Source organism: Rhipicephalus sanguineus, chromosome 5, assembly GCF_013339695.2.
Source record: "Rhipicephalus sanguineus isolate Rsan-2018 chromosome 5, BIME_Rsan_1.4, whole genome shotgun sequence".
Classification (NCBI taxonomy): Eukaryota; Metazoa; Arthropoda; class Arachnida; order Ixodida; family Ixodidae; genus Rhipicephalus; species Rhipicephalus sanguineus.
Window position 1 is genome coordinate 92,347,824 of NC_051180.1, and position 27,153 is coordinate 92,374,976.

Sequence of the window (27,153 nt, forward strand, 5' to 3'; positions counted from 1 at the left end):
AACTCTTCTTCCATGCATCAACCTACAGGCCCGAAACACGGAGTTATTTTATGAGAGATTCGTTTTCGTACTATGTCAGGTCAGAATGACCTCGATATCTTAGGTTGCACAGCGCGCGGTGAACGATACGTCAAGCGACACCTCGACGAGATCTACGCGATGCGTGTCTACAGCCAACAGCCACGGGCTTCGCGTGCGATGAAATGTCCCGGCGGCAGTCGGCGTCACAGGAGGCAAAGCCGCCCAATCAGATATGCAAATGAATGCCGGGCACCTGCTCGCGAGCAAGTGTGGGAGGTGCTACACTGTATCTCATTCCAAGCGGCACCGCGACGCGTTCGTCGTGAGTGGATGCAACTCCGCCTCGTATATATATATACGATCGGTCATGCGTGCCGAGCCAACCGTGTCTTCTAAGCTCGACTTAACTTTGAAGCCATGGTGTCTTGCAGACATGGCAGTAATGACATTGCAGTAATGAAATTAAAATAATTAAGTTACTTATTGCTGTAACTGGTATGTTATGAATTAGTTTCGGTAATTTCGTAAAGTAATGAATTACTTCGAGCGAGTAATTTAAAGAAAATTGGTCAATAATCTCCGGATTACTTTTGGCTAAAATATAGCATGTCCACTTCCCTTATGGAATAGCAAATTGACCAAAAAAACGGAAGGGAAAATATCAGCCAAGTAAATCTGAACGTCAAGCATCGGAACGAGGCAGGCCCACAGAAAAGCAACGTAGCATCCGAACTAGAAGCCCTGGATAATGTTGCCGGAATAACTTTTCTTAAAGTAATTTCTAAGTAATTTCATTACTTTTCAAAAGTAACAGTAATGTAATGTCGTTACTTTCGGCCAGCTGTAATTTGTAATACAAGTGAATTACTTTTTGGAACTAATTTCACCATCTCTGGTCTCTTGCATGTGAACGAACCCAAGGAAACGCAGTTTTGGGCATGTTGATATCAGGCGTTCCGTTATCCAGACTACTGACCAAGTGAAATCGCCGCTTCAGGTTTTGCCACATTTCGTTATGAGCGGGTAATTATCGCGACGTGAAGAAATTATTGCGCGAGCTTGTAGCGCAGGCATATCGCGCGCACGCAGAACGTTATTACGGCGAGATCGTTCCCTCACTCTTACTGCCCTTGTTTATTCTTTTTTTTTGTTCCCTGTATGTTCCAGCATTGGCGTCGAGGACTTGCAGAGTCGTCGTCTATCGGAAGAGGCTGGCGACGAAATATGAGGGATACCGCGGCACGCTGCTCATATATATGTTTGGCTGCCGGCGCTCAATATGTGCCTCGCGGGCACCCAACTGACGAGTTTTCTAAAGGTCTTTCGGTTAAAGGTAGTTATTAACTGCATTATGACTCATCTGGGCAAGCTGAAAACGCAACAAACTTTACATACGTCCTATATCTTCGCAAAATATTACGCACATGCATGCCTATAAACGTGTGTTCACCGCAATGCATGACATTCGATGAGCCGTTCTTCTTTTTCTTTCTTGCGTAACGGAATCAATCACATATACTCTTTGTGAATACTGGAAAACAACAGCCACTGTTATCTTATCGCAGAATATTGCGGTTTCTAAGCGAGTGGCTCACGTGGTGGTGGTAGAAAACATTTATTAAGCTATATACAGCGAGAGGTGTGGACGGGGTGAGCCGGATGGGCCCGCCCTTCGCAAACACTATAGGAGGGATCCTTGGTCCGGTATCCCTGTAGCTGCCGCGGCGACCCGGGCTCCAGCCACCAATGCCTGTTGGGCTTGGAGGTCGTGCGCGTGTATGTTATCTTGTGATATATATATAGTTCCACTTGGCTGTTAATGGTATACCCATGCATGTCTATATTCTCTCGTTCGTCTGAACGAATTTTTTCAAGATCGGCTGTGAAGAAAAAAAAAAAAACGCGCAGTTCTGTCCGTTCGGGTGTATTACATATACCCGGGCTTGTGGTGCAAATCGAAATCGCGATTTAGCCGTTTAAAAGTATGCGGTAATAAATTTCAACCTGTAAATACCTGTTGGAACAACAAAGTTACAAGTTGCGTTGAATTCTTATTTCAGAACTAAATCCGGAGACTATACGATCTAATTGGAGATATCCCTCACCAAAATGTGCCAAATCATGCATGGACGTTGTGTCTATTACCGTTCCAAACTGCCTGAGCTGCTAAACCTTTAGAGCTGCTAAACTTTATTTTATTAAGGCGAATGCCTTGGATGCCTCATCAAGTGCGAAAATTGACCGACGTCCCGCGGTATCCGCGCCAACACGAGCTATACAAAAAAATCATCACCACGTGATGACGTCCCCCTATGACCTCATCATGGCGTCACAAGACCCCAGAATTAGTGACGTCATCATGCCGTCACTATGAAGTCACGTCACATGATGACGTCATCGAAGAAAAAGAAGATGGCTATCGCCGTCGAGTCGTCTTGCGTGAACGCATAGGTGATCCTGTGATTTTTTATTGGTTAATAGGAACACCGACATTCTTCTAACACATCTTGAAGTCGAAGGTTTCAGTATTGCTGGTGATATATGTCCGGCTCCTAAAGTGACACATCTGAATGACATGCAGAATAGTGCATTCGAGGCGATCGATTCACTACAATTAATATTAAATGACAATAAAGCAATTTTGTATTGCAAATGCGCCTAAATTTGTGCTTGATGTATGGCTTCACGCTCGACCAAACGAGGAAAGCGGCACAATAAGTGGCGCGCAAGGCAATTCGGTGTTTCCTTGTCCAGTTTTCCGCTGGCCAGACTTTCTTTTTTTTTTTTCACCACGAACGCACATATTTCTGGAGTGCCGTGGGCTTTGTCGCCGCATGAGAGCATTTTATGAGACAAAAATAGCTTTGCGCCTTCCGAAGCTATTCGAAAATACTCTCGCTATGACGTTACAGAGAAATCTACGACCACAGGGACATGCGATATAACTGTTCGCAAGGATTCAGTCTTTGTTTGCTTTTAGTTCTTTTCCGAATTCTTTTTCGCCTCCACTATGCGGCGAATCGCCAGGGCCTACAGGCGCGGCCCAATATAAGGCATCCTCTCCGCAGCTGTGAACGCAAAACAAAGATGTCTATAGACCTTATGCAAAATCTGCTGCCATCTAGCGGCCACCGTGCGCATTTCCGCCATGTTGAAGGCTAAGCGCGCTCCGCATGCGTACACACGGAGCGTACGTATACGTGTGGCGGCTGATAAGAATGGCAATGCCGACACATTTTCGTGTGCCGTGTAGCTCAGATTGAGGAAATTGGGATGCTGAAGAAGGGTTTACAAGAAACTAACCTCCATGTTAGATTTCCTCGCGGCCGACGAGAATCAGCAGATCGTTTCGTGGCTCTGGTTGCTGCTTACCACTAACCCCGTGTTTACGTTCGCCGTTATTAATAGATAGATGCGCTATGTGACAGCATCAGCACTCATCGGAGAACACGCTTTCGTGTCATGCCGGAACGAGACATTTCTCGCGCCTTGTGCTTGAAGGCACAGACAAACCGGCTTCGTGTACGTGCTTCAAAGCTGCATCACGGCTACTGCTGTTGACAGCATTACTTTGTTTATCACATTGCGAAACAACACGGTAGACAGGTAGCTCGTGCGCATCTTCGATTCCCAGTGAACGGACCGATTGTGCTAAGGTGTCTTGTTTGTATATGTTTTCGATTGTGGAGTTTAACAAGGTAGCGTTTAGATGCTTTGCGCGCGTGCTTGACTATGCGTATTTTTCAAGCAGTTCATGTGCTATCACTGCCAAATTCAGAGGCGCGGCCCGTTTGTCCTGACCGCCCCCCCCCCCAACACCCCCCTTCTTTTTTTTTATTTATACCACAAGAAGAGCGCATATGGAGTTCTCCCAATTGCTCATCCCCCTTCGGAAAAAATCCTGCATCCACCCCCGTGTGCTATGAAATGTCAAGATGTTTCAAGTGTGTGGGACTTCTCGTATGAAACTGAAAAAAAAATGCTGCTCTGGGAAATATGTTACATTGGACCGTGAGTGCACTACCGTTTACGCGCTGAGGTGGTTTCACAAGTGTTCAGTCGGCGACGCAAAACTGTTTTGCTGCAATGAGTTGAAATTGAAAGGCGCCCCCCGAAGGCGACGATGTGAATGCGAATATTCTTCGCGTATCGTGTTATTTACGAGAACATGCCGGAAGGATATTCAATAAAATACCAGCTAATCGCCACCTACTTCATGCAGTACCTCACACTTTTGATGCTCACTTTTCACGTGCGTGAGACACGGAAATTTTAATCGCGCGGTAATTCTACATATAACATACGTCGGTGACTACAGCAGCGAAATATTTTTTTATTTGAAAAATAAAAAAAGAAGGAAACGTTTTATTCAGAATTAGATGCACAATACATCAGGTCGACGTAGGCTGCTGAAATATATTTGCTTTGAAATGGGTCAACAGCAATTACCGTCACGGCTGTGCCTACGTGTCGCGCACTATAAGGCCTCTTCCCAACCGTCCTACACTACACGCATGATATTCAGATAGTTAACAGCGCTTTATTCGCTACACTGAACACAGACAAAATTTATAACCTAGCGCAAAACTTCATTCTCAACGACGACAGGCCTACGCATGACTCGGTGACAAACTTGTATACCTTCTTCTCGTTGTGAGGCAGTTCTTTACACGTAATAACTGTCAGCTTAATAACTAGGAAACGCTGGTAACGTGTACAGGCCCTTGCACATTCGTCTTACGTTTTTATGTCCCGAATTCCTACTATCAAAGCAGATGCAAGCAAGAAGTTATAGCAGCGAGACCAATGCGATTCGTACACAAGCCTCCAACATGGCGCCGAATCGGTAGCTTCGTCAAAGCTCCGACAGATGGCAGTAATTTCGCATAAGGTCTATTATCTCGCTCTTCTTTATCTTCCTTATATAATTTCATTCTTTACTGTGGTTTAAAATTTTCTTTCGTCTCTTCACTTTGAAGTCAGCTTCATATTCTGACCGAATACCTCGTTTCATGAAAGCGCTCTTTTTACCTCGTCGGCAAGCCTTAATTCGAATCTGAAATATTTGTTCACGTGTACCTTGAACAAACGCCCTGTTTAATTAAAAAAAATCATCGCTCAGACATTCCCAGGACGTGCTCCAAACTAATCATTTGGTTTGACCACATAACATCAATAATTTAGAAGTTAATTAACGTAACTTCGTCAATTACGAACCAGACAGTGCAAGCGATATACTACCTTTTCACAGAGGCTGCCTATCACAGTAAACCAGTTTACACCCTTAAGGGGGTTTTGCCGTGTCTATAACTAACGCCCTTACACCCTAAGAAAAGGGTGTTTTCACGTATCAAAACACCCATTCTGGATATAGCCAGCATTTAACCAGGACCCGATTAAGAGTGTAGCGAAGAGAGCGACAGGAGGAAAGTGGAGACAGCTACAGCGGAAGAATGAGGAGGAAAGCGGAGGAGGAGAATATAATAAATTCTGGCGTTTAACGTCCCAAAACCACGATATGATTAAGAGACATGCCGTAGTGGAGGGCTCCGGAAATTTCCACCACCTGGGGTTCTTTAACATGCATCTAAATAACTCTAAGTACACGGGCCTCAAACATTTTCACCTCCATTGAAGATGCGGCCGCAGCGGCAGGAATTCGATCCCGCGACCTTGGAGGAGGAGAGCAGTGACTGATTAAACACAGCGCTGCAATAGGTATTTCTGCGGCGACTCCCGTGAAACGCGTTCACGCATCAGTGCGATGCGCCGCACAACGAATTGTCCGCGCCGGCCGCGCGGTACAGAACGTTCTCTCAATCATAGTACAAAATAGTCTAGGCCAATTAATTCTGGACAATCAGCTACGCAACCGGTGTGCCTCGTCTGCCATTGCTGAAAACCGAGGTGAACACCGCCGCCGAGAGGACCCTTAAAATGTACTGATGGGCTAGTTGGTGAGCCATGATTCTCGACTATAGGCAGCGCACAAAAGGCAACGAACACGTACACAAAAAAGACGCAAACACAAGCGCTGTCTTTTTTTTAGATTGCATAATTTATTTAAAAGCCATAGCTTTGCAAGCTATACATGAAAACATTGCTAAAAATCGTGTCTGGATCATCTGTAATTGTATCGAACAAAAATGTCAATACTTCTTTTGTCTAGTATTGATGAGTATAAGGATATGCAACAAAAGAGAAATTGTAGTAAAATAATATATGCAATATACAGTAATTTGTTTAGAAAAAAAAAAGAAAACGACAGCAGGAAATGCTGTGTTCATAATGTGCCTCAGAATTAATCCACATGAAGAATGTGTACAGGTGTTCATGCCTTCTGCCAATGAGAAATGGTGAATGCGAAGCAGCACTTTACAAACCAAGTGCAGCTGGGATGGTCACGTCAGGTGGCATTGGAAACCGTCAAAGAAGTGAAAATGTTTTTAACTACTTTATGTACTTCTCCATAAACTTTTTGTGGAACTCTGAACGCAGAGTGTCTTTGATGAAATGGCGCTCTTTGCTGCTCTCGAGGTCACCCTTGGCACAGTTTTTGAACACGACGTCGTCGTCCCATCGTCGCTTCACCTTGAATTCAGCCTTGCTTGAATTCAGCAGAGGGTTTCCGCTTAAGATGTTTTCCATTCGAATCCTTTCCTCTTGAATTTTGCGCTCATGCTTCCCTTTTTGCTTCTTCTTGAGCCCGTTCCTTCTTGATTCTGTTCAGTTCTGCCATGAGCTCAGCAGTGTCATCCTCATCGCTGTCATCACTGTCTTCGTCCTCATCTAAGGAGTCATCAGCATCAAGCGCTTGTGTTTGCGTCTTTTTTGTGTACGTGTTCGTTGCCTTTTGTGCGCTGCCTAGTCGAGAGAGGACCCTGCCGTTCGCGCCGCCGAAGAAGAATGTGATCGCCGCCCAGGGGCGTAGCCAACAATTTTTTGTTCGGGGCGCGGGAGGTTTCTACCACTCTGTGTATTTTCATGCGTGCGTGTAATAGACACATGCAAAATTGAAAAAAAAAATGGCTAGGGGGGTTGGGGTGGTAGAGCATCCTCCCACACCCGTCTCTGGCTACTGCAATGGAGCCGGCACATGCATACATGTCTGCCTCAAATTATTTGCCCCATAAAATCAAAACACATAAGCAGCTGCGGCCAAATTTCGCCATTATGGAGTATTGTATAATCTTCGGTGTATTTTTGCTTACGGTTGTTTCAGACGTTGTGTGTCGCCAAATTTTATATTATGCTGCTGAGAGTGTTCTGATGGCGCTAGCTCCTATATAAGGCTGCAGCGGAGAGCTTGAAATCTCGTGACCTCAAAAAAGCGCGATATAATTCGTGACGAAAGTCTCACAAGTAAAAAAAAAATCGTTATAAAAAGGTAGCAATGGTTCTAGTTAAGGGGGTCATGAACCACGCCTCGTGCTTGGTGAGAAAACACATCTTGCGGATAGCAGACGCGAACATCTCAGCCAAATCTTGCAGCTGTCCGCGGCAAGGAGAGTTTTGAAGCGGAGCGCGAAGATGCCATTTTCTCAGGCGCCCTCGTTTCATACAAAGGAATGAGCTCACTCTCTTCGGAGCTGCCGGTGCATGCTGTTTGACGTCGAACAGCAGATAACATGCTCAGGCACGTAGCCAGGATTTTTTTTCGGGGGGGGGGGGGGGGCCAAGGCCTAATTGTTCGAAAGAAAGTATTTCCATGGGAAAAATAAAACACAAGTTGCCCGGGAATATAGAAGGCCGGACGGATTTCGGGGGGGGGGGGGGGGGCCCGGACCCCCCGGGCCCCCCCCGAAAGCAGCGTTTCGGGCAGCGTTTCGATAAGGTGCGCTTCTGGACACGGCATGCCGCCACGTGCGCCGACGCCGCGCTCCATAGTCCGCTAACATTACACAGTCAGCCACACTCGCGCACAGGAATCAGAGGGAGAGAGAGATCGCGTTCCATCACGCGCGCTCAAGGTCATGACGCGCGCTGACGTAACTTCTTTCCCCGGTGCCATCCCTCCCTTGTGTAGCTTCCAGCGCGCGCGTCGGGACGAAACAAGAGAGAAAGCGCTTTAACCATCGCCATCAATCAATCAATCAATCAATCAATCAATCAATCAATCAATCAATCAATCAATCAATCAATCAATCAATCAATCAATCAATCAATCAATTATTTTCGTCTTTCGTGTACACGACAGGACGAAAAAAAAGAGCGCGACAAACCCCTGTAACTCCGCCCGTTCTTGACGGATTCGAGAAATTTTTGCGGCAATCCATTCCCCGTGAGGAAATAAACTTCGATACTCTCACTAGCAACGAGAAAGAAGACCAGCTAAGGGCTGTTATCCAGAGAGCCCATGACATGGCCGAGGAGATGCCTTTCCCCGTCCCGTCGTCTCCGGACCAAAATAAAGTTCTTTGCCTGCCTGCCTGAGGACATTCGATGATTACTTGGAAAAGTGGTTCCTGACCCCTTTAATGGTTGTACAGGATAGGTTAATCAGTATTAAGTTGAGTGAAGCAAAAGTTTGCTTAGACCCATTAATAGTAAATTAAAACCTAATGAAACGGGCGATATCGTGTGATAAATAAAATAAGTAAGTAAACCTACCAAACCTAGACCACATGCCTTTGACGCACATTATACGCAAACCAGACACTGCCCAAAACAGCTTCTTACGCATAATATGAGTCGCACACATGCATTACCAAGTTTCCTCCGACGTCGTTTGTTATTATTTCGCTGTCTCAACCATATATGGTCCCGAAACATATAAGAAATCAGCTGCGTAGGTATTAATGTCTGAAGGACACAGCGCGTAATTCAATATTATTAGCAAAATTTACCCGCAGTCAGCCTTATTAAGGAGGTTGCGGCGTAACGACCTTGTTCGAAGAATCGAATAACAGATAGCCCTGCGAGTACAGCTTGACGTCCTTCACATAAGGTTCGAAACATTACCGTTATCACTTAATCGCCGCGCATGCGTCTATGCCATTTCACCTTATACACGTGCGGTGCAACTGTATGAGATGTATATACATATATACAACGTGAACGCTCTTTGTTTCTTTCTTTTTCTTTGCAATCGCTTGCTCCTCGGTCCTTAATGGTTGTTTCGCATTGCGCGCAATCGACACCAGTTATGAACATCCCCCCTCCTCACTGCCTTTCCCAACAGAGCGCGCGTAAGTCGGTCGACTTCCGTACGCGCTCGATAAACCACCACGCGCGGATCGACTAAACGCGATTAACGGTCGCTTTCCGCGCGCGAGACTGCAAATGAAACCGCGGCGGACCGGCCGCAATCTCGCCAGGGAATCTCTGCAGCGGCCGAATATGCACGCTGCCGGCGCAGCGGTTACGCACGCAGGCACGCGTGCTCACTACCGCGCTCTCACGCGCACCACGCACGGACGAGCGGGTACAGGTACAGGCCGCGCGCGGCTCCTTTTACAAAGCGAAGCGCGCGCAAGCGCCGATATATCGGCGCTACGTCGTGCCGGAGGGGGCCGCGGGCCGAGGAGGCCGTCGCGTGGTAATTGGCTCGGCAGGGTGGCCAACACGCTCGGCATGACCCTGATACCCCGTTACGGACTGGGAGGCCCTCCCCTCCTTCCCTCTCTACCGCGGACGCCGTTAAATGAAGCCCGAGCCAAGCGGACAGCAGGCTGGAGCGCGAAAGACTGCAATAATAAGAAGGAGCGGGAAAGGAGAGAGATCGACCCCGGAGTGGGGGAGCGGGTGGAGGACTCGGCAACTAAGGTCGATTTGGCGTCAAGCGGGTCCGCCGCGGCAGATCGGGGTCAGCGGGCGCCGGCAGATTGAAGTGACGCCGGCGCAGCAACAACGAAGTACAAAGCTAGCACGGTCTCGTTTCTTCTCTCTCTGTCTCTCTCGTTCATTGCGTGCGAGTCGAAGCCGCCGAAGCGTCGTACGCATGTATGAAAGAAACGCGCGCTAGTGGGGCCCTCACGCGGGTTCTTTGCGAGGTTCTCTACGTGCGGTGCAAACAGTGCCGCCTCGCTGCCATCTTTTCTGGCATACCAGTTGGCCTCGCGGCAACAGGCAATCGAAGAAGCCGAAGGGCGGTGGCCTATGTGATGGTCACTTCTTATCTATCGATGTAACTTTCACCTGTTGAGTGGGTTCGTTGCAGGCCATCACTCCCGGAGACACTCATGAGAATTTATACATCCGTCATACGCTACATATATCTGCTACGGCGACATTGACAGGGGGTCGCTTCCCTTAATAAAAATAAAATAAAATCCTAAATGAGATAATTAGAAAAAAATATCGGCAGATCCCGCGCAGTGTGGGAATCGATGTAATGCGAAGCAGCCAGCAAAGAGCTGCATGCATCATCTTGTTTGTCATTGAGGCTAATGAAGTCATTCATGTCGTGATATCTATTTCGCTATATATCGCGAGATTGTCATGCATGCATGCGTGTATAATCTGGTATATGCCATGCTAATGAAACATATATTCTGCTACATATATACGATGCGTGACCCAGGCACGTAGGCAAGGGGGCCCCCCCCCCCCCCCCCCCCCGAAATTTTTCCAGCCCTCTATATTCCCAGGCAACTTTTTTTTGTTTTTGCCATGGAAAGATTGTCTTTCGAACAATTAGGCCTTGGGCCCCCCCCGAAAAAAAATCCTGGCTACGTGCCTGGCGTGACCTGCTATTTATGTTCGTCACGCACTCCCGTCATGCCATACCAATTTAGGTATATATTCAATAAACCAAATGGCCGGAGTGCATCATGAGCGTGGCGCCTAAATCATGCCCTTGCATGTCACGATTTTCGTGTTACCACCTGTTATCTATGTTCGTCACACAGTCACGTCGCGCAATGCCAATTTCGGTGTATATCAACTTCAAGCTAGCGAAACGGCCGCCAGCGCACCATGAGCGTGGCACGTAAGTCATGCTGTACATGACATGCGTGTCATGATTTTCATGTTAACTTCTGTTATTTATGTTCGTCACACAGTCACGTCGCCAGATACCAATTTTGGTACATATCAAACTAGCGAAACGGCCGCCAGCGCACCATGAGCGTGAAAATGTAAATCATGCTGTACATGACATGCGTGTCATGATTTTCCTGTTAACTCCTGTTATTTATGTTCGTCACACAGTCACGTCACGCGATACCAATTTTGGTGTATATCAAACTAGCGAAACGGCCGCCAGCGCACCATGAGCGTGAAAATGTAAATCATGCTGTACATGACATGCGTGTCATGATTTGCACGTTAGGACCTGTCACTTATGTTCGTCATACACTCTTGTCACGCCATACCAATTTTGGTATATATCAAACTAACGAAACGGCCGCAAGAGCACCAAAACAGTGGCATGTAAATCATGTCGTTCATGACATGGATATCACGATTTTCATGTTATGATCTGTCAGTTATGTTCGTCATAAAGTCATGTTACGCCAGACCAATTTTGGTCTATATCCTATTAACGAAACGGCCAGGAGAGCACAAAGTCGTAGGCGGCTAGATAGATAGATAGATAGATAGATAGATAGATAGATAGATAGATAGATAGATAGATAGATAGATAGATAGATAGATAGATAGATAGATAGATAGATAGATAGATAGATAGATAGATAGATAGATAGATAGATAGATAGATAGATAGATAGATAGATAGATAGATACGCTCAAAGTCGCATAAGTTCGCTAAGAAATGCTTCGCATTTAAAATATTATTGATCCCTCCGTCATAGGAATCAGTATAACGCGAAACTGAAACGTGTCTTCACAGAAGTATATTGATTGTTTATTGTACATTGATATATGATAGCTTGCACAATGACTATTGGTGCTTGGCAGCTGTGGCACCGTTTAACGTGGATGCACGGACGTTGACGCCTGCTGGCGTATTTCCATCCCGACGACTAAGGTTCGTGATCATGATTAAACATTTGTGGTGTTGAAGTAGATAACACAAACATGGACATAGGATACGAGGAATCACACGCATAATAAACACTGGTACTCAATATGCACTCATTCAAAACGTCGCCATTTGATGGGAGAAACGGCAAGGTGTACGCTCCCCAGTAATATGGTAACCTGCGAGTCTGCTCATGCGTAGTACACACACCACACAGTGCTTTAGGAACTCGAGAGGCAGAGTTCGTATAGCTTGAGCAGTGAACTCGCGAAGGCGTTCCACTTGTCGCTGGCGTGTCTCTAGCGAAGAAGGAGTAAGGGATATAACGCGTGTTTGTAAAGCCTCATATATGTCGTTCGGTAGCGCAGGGTGTAGAGCACCCGTCACCTATCGCCGCGGACCGAGAGTTCGTAGGTTCGACACCCAGGTCATCCGCGACAACGAAACTTTTTCTTCTACTTTTTCTTCGTCATCTGTTCGTGTGCATTTTAGCAACGTCGTGACGGAAATGACGTCAGCGAAGTCTTGGTGGACCATGGCATAAAACACTTTCACGTTAAAAAACCAGGAAACAAAAGGGAAATTCCCATTGTCCCCAGAGGAGAGCGAGAGAGAGAGAGAGAGAGAGAGAGTGAGAAGCAAGGAAAGGCAGGGAGATTAACCAGACGCACGTCCGGTTTGCTACCCTGCACTTTTGTGAGAGGGATAAATGGGCGAAAAGAGAGACAGAGTAGAGAAGAGGGATGGGCAGAATCACGAGCACACGGGGGGAGCACATCCAATCTACAGGCGGTCACTCAACAGATCTGCCCCGAGGATTCAAGCTTGTGCTCAACAGACTGGAGATACAGGTTTGTGTACCGGGATAACGTTCTTGCAATCCAAAAAAAGGAAGGCTTTTGCTTCCGCTGCAATGTACACTGCTTAAATACATGCGTTTGCACATGTTGTCCGCGCACAGCCCTCACGCTATATCGCTCGGAAGGGGGACGGTTACCTGTGCTGGGGCCTGTTCTTTACAGTTGACGAGCAAGAAGATGCATGAGGTCCCGCGCCCAAGCATCATTCACTATTCTGAACAAACTCGTGCGGCTGCACTCTTTCCACTGGAACGACCACACAAAGACAGTAATAGGTGTGGCTGTCTGTTGTTCCGTCCGGCTCTGGAATGCGTCGTCGCAAGCACCATTGCGTTTACTGCTGTTGGCCGCGCTCGGTCGCTGCTTGGAGGAAGCCACCGATCGCGGCATTTCTCGGAAGTATGCGCGACCTTGGAGCGCAGCAGACGGGGTTCGACAGGAAACGAAGAGTTTCGTTCGCTTTCTCCTGGCGTGGTGCTGTTTGTCTGGGTTTCGTCCTGAAAACCGTTACGTGATCTTGACACCAGAGCGAGGGGGAACGGACCGTCTCTCCCTCGAAGTCAGCGACACTACTCTTCCCTTCCACCCTCCGGACTCTCATCCTCGCCGCCGGGTCGTCGAGCCATCCGATTGGCGGGAGCTGCGGACACGGGGGTGCCTGGGGGTTGCCCGACGGGTGGCTAGGGAAGCTGAAAACTGTTACACAACTCTCTCTTCTTCTCGATCCTCTTGAGTGTGGAACGAAATAAACCTCCGTCTGTGGAGAACGGGTGCGTCTTCTCTCTGCTAACGGGATGGGTCCGGTGACGAGAGCACGCTACCACTCGTGACCCGTGACCGGCCGGACCTAGGTCCCAACAAACTGGATGGCAGCGGTGGGATCGAGCCGATCGACCTGACTGAAATGCTGAGACCTGCTACCCGGAGGACCTAACGTGGAACGACGGCTCCTCGTGGCACTACTGACATCTGCGGAAGGAACGTGCCCGGATACATGACTGCGGAGGGTGAGTGCATGACTTTTCTTCCCTGAGATATCACTTGGCTTTGCGTAGCATTGTGGTACAAAGCAGTGATTTAGAGTAACCGCTGACGGAAGATTGAGAGTACGTCAAGGTTGTGTTAAGGGAAGTTAGCAGCACTAAGGGCAGCCATGAATTTGAAGGCGCTTAAAAAGCCGCAGTTGTTAGAGTTGGCCCGTGAGTTGGGCCTCCAAATTGCCGAGACGAGAAGAAAGCCGGAGATCATTGATGAGATCGAGGGACTCGGGGCAAACGAGGAGGAACTCAGGGAATGCTTGGATGCCATTGAGCTTAGAAAAGAGGAGCTCCGGGAGGAAAGGGAAAGAGAGGAACAGAAGCGCCGTGAGGAAAGAGAGGAAAGGGAACGCATGGAACGGCATGCTATCGAAATGAAACGCCTAGAAGTTGAGCTGGTGAAGGCTCAATCCTCGAACGGAGCTAGTGCAGTGGCGCGAGAGAAAGAGCGCCGAATGACAGACTTGATGCCATCCTACGCAGTAGGAGGGGACATGGGTCTTTTTCTTGTGCACTTTGAGCGCACGTGTGAGCGGGAAAAATTCGCCAAAGACACGTGGCCGCAGCGCTTACTTACGCTGCTGCCATGTGAAGTAGCTGACATTATAGCCCGCATGGGGAAGGAAGACGCAGAGGACTACGATAGGGTGAAGGCGAGTCTGCTCAAAAAGTACAGATTATCGGCAGAAGCGTTCAGGCGAAAATTCCGAGAGGTCGAGAAATTTAAAGATGAGTCCTACCCAGAGTTCGCGTACACCTTAAAGGTAAACCTGGAGGAATGGCTCAGAGGGAGGAGGGTGCGCTCGGCGACGCGGAAAAGACTCTGCAGTGCTTTGCGTTAGAGCAGTTCTTCCGTCGGCTACCTGAAGACATTCGGTATTGGGTTCAGGATAGGCCAGGCGTAGATACTATCACGAGAGCAGCAGAGCTAGCCGAGGAGTATGTAACTCGTCGTGTTGTCGTAGGCAAAGAAGCCCCCAGGAAGGAGATGAGTAAATACCGACCAGACAAGCCGCCGCGATGGGCTAAGTCGAGTCAGTATAGACTGAAGGAGAGGTCAGAGTCCGCGGGAGGTAGTGACGAGAACGCTAGGGGAAAGCAAGAGGCGCCCGAAAAGGTGGCTGAAGGGCAACAGAAAAAGGCGTTCGAGGCCAAGAGGCCAATAGTTTGCTTCAGGTGCCAACAGACAGGGCATATCGCTTTGGGATGCAAGAACCCCAAAGTTCGTGTTGATGTCTCTATGTAGTAACGACGAAACCTGAAACTGCTAGAACCGTACATCCGTGACCTCGTCGTCAACGGCCAACCGTGCCGCGTGCTTCGCGACTCGGCCGCCACAATGGACGTGGTGCACCCGTCTTACGTCGAGGAAAGTCAGTTCACGGGAGAATGTGCGTGGATAAAACAGGCGGTAGAGGCTAACAGTGCCTGTCTCCCAGTAGCAAGGGTCCGAATTGAGGGCCCTTTCGGAGTTTTAGATACTGAAGCCGCCGTGTCGGCACATCTCCCGGCGCAGTACCCGTATTTGTTTTCTAACAAGTCAGAGGATATGCTGCGACAAAGAGGAATTGGCTTCAGTGAGGGTATCGTACAAGCCCTAACTCGCTCCAAGGCGAGGGAACTCGCGGCTCAGACAGTTTGTAAACATCCTGTGGCGGAGGAAACAGCTGTGGCGGAACCATCCTTATCCAGCACCAAACCGGAGAGCCCCGTAGAAGCGGCTGAAAACACGCTTACTAAGAAACGGTGCAGGAAACAGGACGAACCTGGGGCATCTCGAGAGGTGGAATGCACCAGAAAGCTGCTAGGGGTAAGTCCTGCCACTCTGATAGGAGAGCAGAAAAAGGACTCTACTCTCCGTAACTTAACGCCAGACGCAAAGGAAGGTGTGGCTAAGCGGAACATTCAGTTCATCAAGAGGGGAGGTGTCCTCTACAGAAAATACAGGAGTCGGAAAGGAGTTCAGTTTGATCAACTCGTCGTACCCTATCCTTACCGCAGCGAGCTGCTGCATCTGGTCCATGGAGGTCTTTGGTCAGGGCACCTAGGAATCAGAAAAACAAAAGACTGCTTGTTACGGGAGTTTTACTGGCCCGGTTGCTTCCGAGAGGTGGAGGCATTTGTGAGGACCTGTGACACCTGCCAACGTATTGGCAAGCCAGGGGATAAGGCTAAAGCACCGATGAAGCTTGTCCCCATTATCACTGAACCTTTTCGCAGGCTAGTTATAGACACAGTGGGTCCGCTTCCTGTAACGAAATCCGGGTATCGGCATATACTCACGGTGCTCTGCCCAGCCACGAAATTCCCGGAGGCAGTACCGCTTAAGGAACTGAGCTCGGAGGAGATAGTAAAGGCGCTCTTGTCGATCTTCGCGCGCGTGGGCTTCCCCGCAGAAATTCAGTCTGATCAGGGATCTGTCTTTACAAGTGCTCTGACCTCGACATTTCTAGAAAAGTGTGGGGTAAAAATCATCCACAGTTCTGTATACCACCCCCAGTCAAATGCCGTAGAAAAAGTGCATTCAGTCATGAAACGGCTGCTGCGAGCGCTTTGTCATGAGCACAAAGGAGATTGGGAGGCTTGTTTGCCGGCAGCTATGTTTGCACTTCGAATCGCTCCTCACGAATCAACGGGCTTTTCACCTGCGGAGCTTGTTTACGGGCGTGCTCTGCGATCCCCTCTTCGCATTATTCGAGAATCCTGGGAGGGCCGGGAGGACGATCCGTCGGTCGTGGCATACGTGCTTGAGCTGTTGGACAGACTTTACACCGCTCAGGAACTAGCTGGGCAGGAAATGCGCATTGCTCAAAGCAACGCTAAGCGCTACTGACAAAACAGCCCGAACGCGAAGCTTTGGAGTAGGTGAGAAAGTGATGATACTGAGGCCATCACCGAAAAATAAGCTTCAGGTTCAGTGGGAGGGACCAGTTGAAGTTCTTCAGAAGTTATCGGATACAAATTACTTGGTTGCTGTGCCGGGAAGGCGGAAAACACAAGTGTACCACAGTAATCTACTCAAACCCTACCAGCAAAGGCAAGCCATAGTGAACATGTCACTCAACCAACCGGAGGAAATGCCCGTTGACTTCCCGGAGTTGGCAAGAGAAAAAAATGATATCCACAGGACTATTGGTAACCTGGTAGAGAAGGCGGAGTTGAAGCCAGATCAGAAGGCCGAACTGACCGAACTGTTGTTTGAATTTAAAGATGTATTTTCAGACACACCCGGCAGAACCAAAGCCTTAGTTCATGATATTGAGCTGACTTCCTCAGAACCAGTTCGCTCAAAGGCTTACCGTGTTTCACCTCGACAACGTGAAATATTGGCCGCGGAGATAGGCAGGATGCTAGAGTTAGGGGTGATAGAGCCAGGAGAGAGTGATTATACGTCGCCTCTCATCTTGGTCGAGGTCCCCGGAAAGGAGCCGCGACCGTGTATTGACTACCGCAGACTCAACTTAATTACAAAGGACCAGACCTACCCTATACCGCATATTGAGGAGAGGCTTGAGCGGGTGAGCAGTGCCAATTTCATCTCGACTTTGGATTTAGTCAGAGGCTACTGGCAGGTGCCTTTAACTGAGAGGGCTAGTAGGCTTGCGGCGTTTATTTCCCCGATGGGAACATTTCGGCCAAAGGTCCTTAGCTTTGGATTAAAGAATGCACCCTATTGTTTCTCTGGCCTGATGGACAAGGTGCTACAGGGTATGGAGGACTTCGCACTCCCTTATCTGGATGACATTGCTATATTTTCTTCTTCATGGGTCGACCATGTGAAACACTTGCGAGCCGTGCTATGTCGTCTGCGTGAGGCCAACTTGACAGTAAAGGCTGCGAAATGCCAATTGGGACGCGCTGAGGTGGCTTATCTAGGGCATGTGATAGGTCAAGGCTACCGCAGGCCGTCAGAGGTCAAACTGGCCGCCATCGACAATTTCCCTCAACCACGAACGAAGAGGGACATACGGTCATTTCTTGGTTTGGCCGGTTATTACCAAAGGTATATTCCGCGTTACTCCGAGATTGCTAGTCCGTTGACTGATGCTTTAAGGAAAACGGAACCCCAGATGGTAAAGTGGGATGAGGCCAAAGAGCACGCATTTTCTACGCTGAAGAAAGCACTAATGAGTCAGCCGGTGTTGAGCGCGCCTGACTACTCTAAGCCATTCATTCTCCAGTGTGATGCCAGCGACCGGGGTATGGGTGTCGTGCTTTGTCAAAGGGGAGAAAATGACCATGAACACCCGGTACTGTATGCCAGTCGAAAGCTTTCGGTTCGCGAGGAAGCATACAGTGCATCAGAAAAGGAGTGTGCCTGCGTTGTTTGGGCGGTGCAGAAGCTAGCTTGTTACATCGCTAGTTCAAGGTTCACTATAGAAACTGACCACTGTCCTCTGACGTGGCTACAGTCCATGTCTTCCAAAAATGGCCGTCTCTTGCGCTGGAGCTTGGCTCTTCAACAGTACACTTTTGATATTCATTACAAGAAGGGTAGGCTCAACGGCAATGCAGATGGTCTGAGTCGTTGCCCCTAGTGCACCGAAGACTTCAAAATGATTTCCTGTTTTCTATTTTCACAATAACCTTTTGTTAGTGTTAATGTAATCATTTGTCTGTGTCTTGATTATAATGTGGTACGTGGAGTAGTGGTTGCTTTTGGTGTTGATACAGGAGGGAAATAAAATTCAAAGTAGAACATGGGGAAGCGAACACCGTGAGGAAGGCAAAGCCCGGAGAATCTCGGTGGAGAATTGCCATGCGCTTGCTTGTTTGTGGTTGTGTGTTCGGCGCGATTTCATTCCAGTCCGTAGGCCTTCAGGTGCTAGTTCAGCGAGGCAGACGGCCACCTTACAGGGCATGGCCTTCGGAGAGTGCTGTCGGAGGAAGATATGCCGTTCCTGCAGGCGTTGCTCCTTGTGTGCCGGCGGTGATGTGATCATCGAATCCTTGGTGTTCCGGCGTGGAGTAGTGGAGGACGAGTTGCGATTCGGATCCCTCTGCACAGTACCTGCTGGCCATTGTACTTCGGGATCTTCTTCCCCGGCGGAGAAGCTGTTCCGTCCGGCTCTGGAATGCGTCGTCGCAAGCACCATTGCGTTTACTGCTGTTGGCCGCGCTCGGTCGCTGCTTGGAGGAAGCCACCGATCGCGGCATTTCTCGGAAGTATGCGCGACCTTGGAGCGCAGCAGACGGGGTTCGACAGGAAACGAAGAGTTTCGTTCGCTTTCTCCTGGCGTGGTGCTGTTTGCCTGGGTTTCGTCCTGAAAACCGTTACGTGATCTTGACACCAGAGCGAGGGGGAACGGACCGTCTCTCCCTCGAAGTCAGCGACACTACTCTTCCCTTCCACCCTCCGGACTCTCATCCTCGCCGCCGGGTCGTCGAGCCATCCTATTGGCGGGAGCTGCGGACACGGGGGTGCCTGGGGGTTGCCCGACGGGTGGCTAGGGAAGCTGAAAACTGTTACACAACTCTCTCTTCTTCTCGATCCTCTTGAGTGTGGAACGAAATAAACCTCCGTCTGTGGAGAACGGGTGCGTTTTCTCTCTGCTAACGGGATGGGTCCGGTGACGAGAGCACGCTACCAATCGTGACCGTGACCGGCCGGACCTAGGTCCCAACACTGTATAAGGCTTTTATAAGAAGCTGCCCGACGGGAGCCCAGCTTCCGTCGCGAGGAATGATTATTCAGCGGGGCCAGTGGGATCAAAAAGCAAACTAGTAGAGCAAACGAAAGGAAATCCCAGCAAATGAAAAGAAATAGCAAAGGAAAAGAAATAGAAAAATAAAGAGATAGCAAGGAAAGAAATAGCAAGGAAAGAAGAACCAAGCAACTGATGCCACTAGCTCCGCTATTTAATCAGTCCTCGCGACGTTAATTCAGTGAAGCTGTCATGGGTTAATTTCTCACAGTCAAAATTATAATCTTGCACGAAAAGAAAGCACGGGATTGTTTACCAACGCCATTTGTTTGCAAAACACGGACGGTCGCACATTGTGCTCGGTCGCCGTGATGGAGTGAGCGTCCCCGAACCGGCTTCTTCGTGAAAGGTTAATTGGCAATCGCGGAGAGCAAACTGTGTAACATGTATGTTCTTGCAGTGGACTGCCTGTATAACCAAAAGGAGCTTAATAGAATAAAGCCTGAATTCAACGATTGCGCAGGCGCGGCACATGAACATTTGACTGCACACAAGCAACCATTGTTCCGTGCACGCTATCAAAGCTGTTTAAAAATACGTCGAGGCCTACAACGACTTGGGATGTGCGGTCACGAACATTATATTTCTTTCTCTCTTTTATTTTCTTTCCTTTTAAATTCTTGTACGTTGCACGTTAAAGAACCCCAGGTGGTCGAAATTTCCGGAGCCCTCCACTACGGCGTCTCTCATAATCATATCGTCGTTTTGGGACGGTAAACCCCAGATATTATTATTAAATTCTTGTACGTTTTATTCCCTATTTCTCAGTTTGAGTCGCACTGTACGTTTGTCGGCCTTCCCAGTGAGTAATTTAACGCTGCTTCTTTTTCTTAGTCCAATACATTCATTGTTCGGTGCTAAGACAAACATGCGCATATACCAGCATATAAAGTGCCTCTTTTCTAAATATGCTCATTGCCGTTCCCTCTCCATTCCAGGAATATCGCGCATTAACATGACTTCGCGATCAGTGCTCTTGAATGGAGAGGCAGTGCACGACACAAAACATGTGCATGCAACGTGGAGAATACCAAAACTGACGTAACGTTCACTGGACCTGCTCTTAAAATCCCGGCAGTAAACAAGGACCCGAATGAGCTAGAAATCGCAGTGAAAGACAGAAAAGTTATTGCCCTAACTTGGAGCTGCAAAACAGGAAATAAACAAGATGCGAAGGCTAGAATGCAATTTTTTAAATGTGTAACACTTTTATGGTGAGCACTCCAGCAGTTCTGGTAGCAAAATCATAATGCAAAAGGCGGGACACCTTTCCGACAGGGATGCGTACGGTTCCATAAAACAAAAACAAAAAAAAAAAAAACACATGGGGTTGGGTTGGGCCAACTAGAACTTGGGAGTGAATAAACCTTATTTTGGGAGTGATATAGGGGATCGGCAACAATATAAGCGTGATGCCGGGCAGCCCGCGCGGGCGAGCGTCTCAGTGCGGGCTTTTTGCTATACCAGCGAACATTGCAGCGCCTCGCCGTACAAGAAATATTTCTCGCGAAACGGCTGGCTGCGCACACGAGCTTTAGCCGATGGGTGCTTGCAGGTTCCAAGTTTCACAATCCAAGCTTCAGGCCGTGTGGAGGCTGACGCCGGACTCCGCTGAGTTTGTCCAGAACTGCGGCACTGAGCATGCAGTGGCGTATACTGTGCACGTAAGACTCCTTCAAAGGATATCGTAGTGCTTTCAAGTGTTGTCGAGCACAACCCGAAGCCAGAAAGCCTCCTCCCTTATTCAGAACCTCAGCGCTGATGACTATATAGAGACTGGATTTTAGGCAAATGCCTATTTTGTTCCTTTCGCTCCTATCGCGCCATTTTGATATATAAGCATGAATTAGAGGTTAAGAAGGGCTTTTATAGCTTTTCTATAGTGCCTATAAATGCCTATTTTTGGCGTTCATGCCTAAATGCTTACAAATGCCTATAAATGCCTATTTTCAAAATTGGCGCTTGTATGAACGCTATTTAGTCTCAAGTTTCGCTCCCGGGTGCTGTTTGAGACCGTTATTCATGTTACCGCGTAATATTGACTGTTGGGAACTAGTCCTCTAGTTCAACCAACCAACAACCGCTAGTAGCAGTGAAGCGGGACACGCCGGCGAGCATTCGCCGCCGCGCTGACATGGCTCGAGCGGTTGGCGAATGCGAAACCGCGGAGAGACGTCAGCGGAAAGGAGAGTGAAGAGCAAAAAAAAAAAAAAAAAGAAAAAAAAAAGAAAAGAAAAAAGAAAAAAAAAGTGATGTGCACGCAGCTTTTGTTTTGTTTGGAATTTACTTTTTAAGGTGTTTACTGCAGTAGCGTAGCCAGAAATATTTTTCAAGGAGGGGGGGGGCACAGCCATATTTTATATATGTTCGTGCATGCGTTTGTATGTGTGCGCGTGTATATACACACACGCAAACCTGAAAAGTTTAGGGGATGGGGGAGGGTGAACCCCCCCCCCCCCTTCCGCCTAGGTACGCCAGTGGTTCACTGCCAGGCAGTGTTGTAGGCGTTACTGAAAAAAAAGTAACTAAATACGTTACTCGTTACACTATAAAAAAAGGAACGCGTTACCGCCCTACGTTACCTACACAAAAATGTAACGCGTTACCGTTACCGTTACCGAAAAAAAGTAACGGACGTTACCTCTGCCGTTACTCCGTAATCATAAATTTTAATGAATGTGTCTTTGCTGCAGGAACCCGCAATAAGAATTTTTTTAAATCTCAAATTTACATTTCACGTAAAACTTAGAACCCAAACAACGATTATACCCAAAATGCCGCTTTAACGAGAATTATTTGCACAAATGTACCGGATTTTAGTACGTTATAGTGGCTTTAATTTGCCTGTAAAATTGCATGTGATGGCTTCTGACTCTGGCACATGGTGAAGCCATTTTTCTCAATGTGACATTATACACATTATGAGATTCAATTATTAAAGCTATCCGCAAAGAAAGCATCACTGCACTTTCAATAAGTTTACAAGAATTCTGACGGCGTGCGTCTACTAGCAAAATAGATGCGCAAATTTTGTAGTAATAAAGGAATGATTTAATGGTCTAGTCACGGAAAAAAAATATTTGTGAATATACATTTTTTTGTTCACTTTAACCTATATAACCTGTTAACCTGTATAGAGTGTTTAAGATCAGCCTCGTTCGCTCAGGAGTTCAATAACCAGAAACTTAACTGTAGTTGCAGATAGAAAGAAGCAATATTCATTTTCAAAACAAAGTTGATAAGCCTTATCAACGTTGTAGCAACTATTATGTAGCAACTATAAAAAATGTCACATATTTAGACACTTTTCAAAAATAGTTTCCTTCGCTCTACAAGTTCCAAACAATGTTACTTTACTCTTTGTTGCGCATACATATCATACACAAAATGTGTTTGTAACGGTAATATTTGCGTTTTTCATCACTGTGAACGTTCGAGAGCGACAGGTAATAAAATCGGTCCCTTTGTATTGAATATGTTCGCCATTTTTGCTCGTAAATTATGCAGCTAATAATAAAACTAGGTTCCTCTTCAGGCTACTGGGTGGCATGTGCATAAAATACAAAATACTCAATTAAATCTAAAACATCCATTTTCGGATTCGTGACGATCTCTCGTGGAATCACCCGTTTGCGATAACCACCTGCCGTGTAGGTATACCTGTAACCGTGGTTAGCCGTAACCGTAGTTAGCTTAACCGCGATTAAAGCTGTTCGTGTGACAGCGGTATTCATGGGTTTTGGTTGAAACAGAGCGACGCCAACCAAGGTAGTGAGTAAGTTTTTTTTTTTTCGTTACATGAAAAAGTAAGACGTTTCGCGTCCCACTTCGTTTTCTTTTTGAGGGTCTTCTTCCTGCCATGGGGTCACGCCTATTCTCCATGATGCAGAGCACCTGTAGACCGGTTGACATTACCGCCTGGATGGGTGAGGATTCCACAAAAAGTCGCTTACAGTAATTGGCTTCTAAGTCAACGAAGCGGGACTTGTTAAATTCGATGCGCTCGTCTTTCACCACGCTGTGCCCAGAGTTCTACTTTGTCACCCGGACTTGCGGACGTCCTATTTATGTTGCCTCTCGGGGAAGTTCTTTGTTTCCCCCTCGTACGAAGCCTCACGATCAGCACATGGTATGGAGTAAACCAACGTTTAAACTAGCCCTTGCGCTTTTTTCTTCGGGCGGCCTGTCTCTTCGGCACGAAAAGGCGCAGGTGCCCGCAATCCACCTGCTACAATCTACTTCCACGAAAAACATGTCCGTACAGTTTCTCATGGCGGATTCCGCGGCGTTTTTTCAAGCTTTGTGTGGCGATGGCCCAACTTTTTCCAAAGGTAGTCGGCGCGTCTTAGGAATTGGTCCCCGCATTTTCCACAAACAAAAGTGATTCTGCCCGCACTTTCTTTGTTAATGCCTGGCAGGCCGACAGCATTCCGAGGCTGCGACAAAAGAATTCGTCGTGGCGAGCTCTGGGAAACAGGCACCTACAGGATGAAAAAGTAACGAGTAACGTGACACCTCACGTTACCGAAAAATGTTAACGTAAGTACGTTACCCGTTACAGTTCCGAAATAGTAACGAGTACGTTACTAAGTTACCGAAAAAAGTAACGCGTTACCGGTAACGCCGTTACTTGTAACGCGTTACCGACAACACTGCTGCCAGGGGAGAAATTCGCTGTGCGCAATTCGACCCGGTCAATAGGAGGAATCCTTCCCTTCTGGTCTTTTAGCAATCTGGCTGTCTGCTCCTGCTCTGCACTTCTCAGTCATGCCGGAAAGACACTCAAGAGTGTGTTAAGTTAATTCGACAGTGGACACTTGACTCACTCTGCAGAACACGGGAGTGCGAACCGTGCGGGACAAAGCGGGCTATGTTCAAAGGTCGGCGCCTTTGTGCCATCTTGGGCAATGACACTGTTGTTTTCCTGTCGTAGATAGAGGCCGCGCACGTATTCGTTTGAAATTATCTGCATTTATGTGAAAATTTATTGTGCCTATATTTACGATTTAGGAAGCCTAAAACATTATTTTGCCCGCCTATTTTTGGCGCCTAAAACGAGCTTTTTCAGTGCCTAAAAATCCGGCCTCTATGCAGTGATGAGACATTAAACTTTCTCTCTCAGCTCTCTTCGGCGCTTCCGAAGCAGCCGACGCGGCCATGGGTCCACGTGATCCCTCGTGCACCGTCACGCCGAAGGTGGTGTCAGCTTTTTTAGAGGTGGATCTCACCCCCAATACTCATGTCCTTTCGTCCAAGCTTCTTTGCATATAGCGTGGTTGCTCAAACGCCAGCAGATAATTACGTTATCAAAGCTGTAACTCCGTATCCAGATCCTTGTCGTGGCCTCTATACAGTGCACATTGACCGGCTCAAGTCATATATTATGATTTCCTTTCCCTGCAGTCATCCTGGAAGATCAACATAACATGGTAGCTCTGGCGCCTCGGTGGTGATTGTAAAACAAATTAGCAATTCACGTCGCCATCCTCTGGCTCGATGACTCATCGCTGAGCTAGCCTTGCTGCTCCTCTGCGAGCATATTGGTCGCATACAGAATGGGCTAAAATCTTCGCGGAGTAAGCGACAGTAATATATAAGCTGCGCACTGTAAGTTGCCGGGTGTCAAAGCGCACAAAGAAATTTATGCAGCTCTCACATCATTTTTTTTACCCTGTTACGGCCTTACTCAAATATTCTACTCGTGATTACCCAGCGCCATAACTCAGCGCTTGTCGTATGCGTTTCTTCGCTCGTGAATCGTCTCTTTTGGCGCTGTGTATTCCACTTTACGATCATGTGTAGCCGTCTATATATAGCCCAACGAGCGACACTTCTGAACGACACTTCTGAACAACACATCTGATTTTTATCGCCCAAATGAGAAAAATGGTGACACTTTATGCTACCATATATAGATACAATCGGGCACTACTCGTGGGAGCTGCAGCTATTCAACCACAAGGCTATACGCCAGTGCTTCAGGCTGCTCCCGAAAAGAAGATCCTTTACAGACGTCCCATTGCACGAGCAGCCACGAGAAGCCACGTAAAGTGGATTGCTTAACGAGTGGGCGTCACGAAGCTGCCCACCCATCATAAAGGACTAAGCCGCGATTCATCATCATAAACGGCCGACTATCACGCGTCGAATCACGTGCGCAGCTATACTTAGTTGCATATATATATGCTGCGTTGCAGTTGCGTATTATCACGCTATAGGTGTCACACTATGTAAATCGCGTAATGCGAGACCGCTGTAAAGCTACATACCTGTTACAAAGGGCTCTGCCACAATTCATCATCATCAACATCGTCAAAAGCGGCCCAGCTAACGCGGGAATCTGTGGACTGCTATACGCTTGATATCAGTACTGCTATGACTGCTGTTTGCCACGCTCTCGACATGGTATTGTTTAAACTGCGTTCATATTATAGCAACAAGTTGCCCGTATAGTATCGCAGGGTATGTCTTTTAAAAGGACTGAGCGTTGGGCGAGTTGGTACTCCATTACTGCGAAAAACTGCGCAAAATAAACAGGGACAAGTAAGAAACACGCACAAGCACAGACTAGCAACTGGAAGTTTATTGAAGGAAACACAAATATAATTAAGTAACAAGAAAAACCACGTCTGTGCTTGTTCGTGTGTCGTATACTTGTCCCTGTTTATTACATATCCAGCTTTTGTGGACACATCACAGCCAGCGCCCCTGGCGGCCCCGGCGCGAAGCTAGCACGTTTTCAATGGAACTGGCGAGTTTTTCCCGAATAATTAAGTGTAGAGGGTGAATGTTGAAAAACGCAGACCACAGAGCGCTTCTGGGAACCTAAACGCACGAGAGGACTGCAGTGATCATGTTGCAGAAAGCTTCAATTTTGTTCCCAGAGCAGTTAAAGATTGTACAATGGGAGTCTATGGAAACGGCGAAAAATGTGGCCTGTTTTTCGAGACAAAAACGGTCACTGTCGTAAAACTAAGCAAGTTATGTTAATGGTCAGGAAATCACAAGTAGTCCTGACACTCAGCTTTCGTTTGAAGCCATTCTCAACTTGCCGCAGTTGGCATAACATTGTTCCCTAACGCGTTTTTTGAAGCGCGGTCGTTCAAATGTTTGTCGTAAATTGATAAACCCTTGCTTACCACAGGCGACGAGGCGTGCACCGTGGCCGAGCGAGCTAATCGCTCAAGATCAGAGCGCGGCATCACCGCGCCGTCATCGGTTCGATTCCTGCCGACGGCATTTTTTTTTCAGCCCGTGACTTAGTTCCACAGCTTCGCACAGGATGTCGCCGCCGAAACAAAAAAGAACTTTCGTTTCGGTTTCGGTTCTTGACTGTAATCTTGAGGTGCCGTTTCTTTTTCTCTTTATTATATGACTTTTTCGTGTATGTTTAAACACTCCACGCGTATCACATCGTTCAGATCTACATTTGTAATTCCTACTTTATTATTTTATAAATGTCCTAAGGAACAGAACGCCCGATCAAGTTATGTTGAACAAAGCTCTTTCGAACTTTTGTACGCGTATTGTGGTGAAAACCTATTTCTTCCTTCTCATGATGTCGTTACGATCTTCTCAGGTACCTAAAATTCAGCAACGTAAAG

The 27,153-nt window shown here is 47.6% G+C and overlaps 1 pseudogene; it reads right to left on the reverse strand.

Moving 5' to 3' along the window:
- Window positions 1-6,458: 6,458 nt before the first annotated feature.
- On the reverse strand, window positions 6,459-13,197 carry LOC119394836 (protein CWC15 homolog; annotated as a pseudogene).
- Between the last annotated feature and the right edge of the window lie 13,956 nt (window positions 13,198-27,153).